Here is a 3592-nt window from a genome sequence, read left to right as displayed (position 1 = left end):
CCCCCCCCCCCCCCCACGCTCCCCTCTCCTCTCACGCTCCGCCCCCCCAACCTCCCCTCCCCCCACCACGCTCCCCCCAGTTTCTCCCGTGCCACTGGGCTGTTGGTCTAACACTCGGGAACACTCCAGAACACTCTGGGACGACCAGCAATGCCACGCTCACTCCTCTCCGGAAGCACACGCCTCTTCTGGGAAACAGGTGGACCGCTTGGCTCAAGAGACCTCGAGGACCCGCACTCCACCCTTGGTCAGAGCTGGCTGGCTGAGCTGCAGTCTGTCCCAGCTGCCAGCTCCCAGGCCCCTGGGAACAGGTCACAGGGCCAGGGTTGGCTGGACAGCTGCTGGACCAATCAGAGCCCTCCCCCAAGGAGAGAACCCACCACTCAGACAGCCAGTCTCGACCCCTCCTCGTGGCAAGGCAGCTGGACACCCGGGTCGCCTACCTCGCAGAAGAGGCGGTCTGGGTCCCCAGGCCACGCTCAGGGAGAGGCACAAGGGGACAGAGACGCACGGGGGGAGGGAGCTCCCTCCCATTGTCCTGAGGGCACCTGGCCCCTACCTTTCCTGGGGCTGTTTTTCCAAAACCCATCAAAGGTGCAGATCCTAACAACTAGGACATGTCTCCAGGAAGGGGACTGTCATCTTAAGGGACACAGGACCTGGGTTAGAGACGGGGTGCCCGGTTCTCTCCCTGAGCACGGCCTTCGCTCCTGGTACGGGTTATGGTGTGTCCACAGGGAAGGAAAGGTCATGCGCTTTGGACACCTTATGGGGAGGTCGGGAGAAGTCAAGGAAGATGGCAGAGAGGACAAAGTGAGGGGGCCCAGGAGGCTCGCCACCTCTGCCCCATCTTACTCCCCTCCCTCCATGGCCCCAAGGCCCAGCCAAGGCACATCCTTCAAGTTCATGACCAACAGTTGGAGGAAGGTCCTCCCAACAGCCTGACGCCCCCGCCTGGCCCCCCTCGCCCTGCACTCCGAGCTCTGCCCTCACTGCCGGATTGCAGGGGTGGGGAGAGCCGGGCGGCCGCTTCCTCCCTCAGGGTCAGCCAAGCCTCGTGATGACTAAAGGTGGTGTGACTTGGCACGAGCGTCCAGAGGGGGTGTCCCCGCTCCGCACTGGGCGACCGCCACATTTCCAAAAGCACTGTTTCCACACTCAGCTGGCCAGAGCGGGGAGGCGTTGCACAACCGAGAGCAGAGGAGAGGGCTCCCGGGGCTCCCAGCGGGCAGTGCGGGCAAGGGCCCCGCACACGTCTGAGTCAGCCGCAGACACCTGTCTCAGGAGGGCGGACGCCCACGCCTGGCTAACCCACCTCCTGGCTCCCGAGCAGCCGCCAGGCGAAGGGGTGCTTTGAGAAAGAATGATTCACGGCGTTAGTTCTGCAAGTAGCGTTTGGAAAACAGGAAGGCTGGGCCTCAGAATCCCCGAAGGCCACGGGCTTCCCCGGGAGGCGCGGAAAGTTGGCACAAATCCCCGCAGTGGGAGGAAAAGGGGATTTTGCAATACTGTACCCAAAACGCTCCCAAATACTTACATGCTTTCAACACCAGCCCTGATGAGGACAGTCGCCCCTGCACTTGGGTCCCCAACCTTTACCCTGAATGGAACGCGTCGATTTGCTGCAGCCGAGGAGAAGTCGCTGCCGGTATTCGCGGTGACCGGGCGTGAAGAAAGCTGTCACAGCGAACCCAGAAGCGGCGGCAGAATTAGCTTTTCCTTCATTAATAATGTCCTAATTTGCATGATTAATATGTCACGGTCATGAACACAGGCAGCCACGAATGAAATCACTGAGTGAAAATGCCACCTGCTGAGAAAAAAGAATAAGACAAATAAATGGCTGGACACAGCTACATGAACAGGGGACGCGCGTCTCCCCCAAAACAATGTTCGAGATGCTTGAAGCATCACCGTTATTAGGAGAAGTAGAGGAAGACAGAGACAGCCATTCTAGACGTTTCTGTGGCAGGATGAGCTCCAGGGTACGCATGGCTGGCAGGGGCCACCGGACAAGGCGGTCTCCTGCCAGCTCGCTGGGCTCCTTCCTCACCTTGGCCTGCTTCCTGTGCCGGGCCCAGGCCACGGGGCGGAACATTCCAGGCCACGGTGGTGCCACCGTCAGCCCAGACCCACGTCTCCCTCCAGCCGCTTGGCTCAGCAGTTTTTGGCCGAAACTGGGGAACAGAGCTGTTGCCAAGGACTCGAGCGGCTGCAGGGAGCAGGAGGGAGGGGGACTGAGAAGGCCTTAAGAGGCCTCCGGCGGGCCGGCCAGGCCCTTCACGGACACAGGCCCGATGCCGGACCCGGTGCCAGGAGCTGGGGCGGGGGCGGTTCACGCGTGGGCCCTGGGGGCAGATGACTGCCTGAAATCCTGGAAGGCAGAGCGGTGGAGGACAGCCTGTGCAGCAGAGCTTTCTGCCATGATAGGAATGTTCTAGATCTGCCACATCCAGGGTGCCAGCCACGGGCTACCACATACGGGTCGGGCACCTGAGAGGTGTGGAGGGCGATTCCGGATCCCAGTCCAGTGCATTCCATCTCAATTAACGCAAATCTACCTGGCCACATGCACTGGTTGTCACCATGCCCGAGAGGGTCTGGAAGTCCGCGCCTGTCCCAGGAAGGACAGCAGCTCGGGCCCCACAGCCGTCTCCCGGCTGTGACCTTGAGAGACACATGTCCCCTCTGGACTTCTCAGGCTGCGGCCCGAGGGGGTTGGACGGGCTGATCCCTGGGGTCCACGTTCTGCTTCCTCACTTAAAAATCTAACCAGACTGCCCTGTTCGTATTTTAGTGCCACCCAAAACCTTCCAGGGGTCTCTGCTACGTACCAAACCCTGCCTCCCCATGGGACTCGGGGTCTTCACAGTCTGCCCCCTAATGTCCCTCTCTGGCCACAGAGGCTGCCTTGTCTCACACCCCATCCCCCCTGCTCCTGTCACCCCACCCAATCCTGGCGGGACACTTCTGCTTCTGGGCAGTGATGTCGCCACATCGTGGTGGCAGCGGATGACGCGGCGGAGCTCCTGTGCGTGCGTGACCACGGGCGCAGGGGCAGGTGAGGTCGGGGTCCCGTCGTCCCCAGCAGGCAGAGCTGTGGCCCCGGGCAGCTGCTGGGCTTCTCCAGATCTGGGTCCCTCGTGTCCGGACGAGCGATGCCTTCCCCTTGGGTTTGACAGGAGCCGAATGCAACCTGAGTGGGAGCTGCTCAAGGGGCCAGTGCTGAGCAGGTGTCCAGCCCCCAGGCAAGGGTCCGTCCCCCGCCCTCCACCAGCCCCCAGACGAGGGTCCGCCCCCTGCCCTCCACCAGCCCCCAGCAGATGATGGAAAACTACTGCTGGTTCCAGGGGGAGCAGGTAACGCACAAGAAACACTCTCACGAACGGTTCTCATCTCGGCCTCATTGAGTGAACTTAGTCCTGGCTTCTGGCAGCCAGAGCTGTGAGAGCACGTTCCCAGGGTCTCCTTCCTACCTTCTCTCTGCCTAATCACCACTGTCTGCTGCTGTCATCCTCCTCATGGAAGAGAGGACAGGGAGGAGGGGAAGAGGGAGGAGGGGAGGGAAGGAGGGGAAGGGGGGGAAGGGGAG

General features: G+C 61.8%; 1 long non-coding RNA gene across 1 annotated transcript in view; it reads right to left on the bottom strand.

Moving 5' to 3' along the window:
* Nucleotides 1–3235, bottom strand: part of LOC115277000 — a 5043-nt gene extending 1808 nt beyond the window's left edge. The window contains exons 1-2 of the long non-coding RNA XR_003902159.1: nt 2054–3235; nt 1538–1813 (exon numbers count right to left, since the gene is read on the bottom strand). This is a non-coding gene — a long non-coding RNA (uncharacterized LOC115277000). The remainder of the gene's footprint in view (nt 1–1537; nt 1814–2053) is intronic.
* Nucleotides 3236–3592: the final 357 nt, after the last annotated feature.

Source organism: Suricata suricatta, chromosome 2 (assembly GCF_006229205.1).
Source record: "Suricata suricatta isolate VVHF042 chromosome 2, meerkat_22Aug2017_6uvM2_HiC, whole genome shotgun sequence".
Taxonomy (NCBI): Eukaryota; Metazoa; Chordata; class Mammalia; order Carnivora; family Herpestidae; genus Suricata; species Suricata suricatta.
Note: the sequence above shows the minus strand (reverse complement) of the source record. Positions and strands in the feature narration are given on the sequence as shown.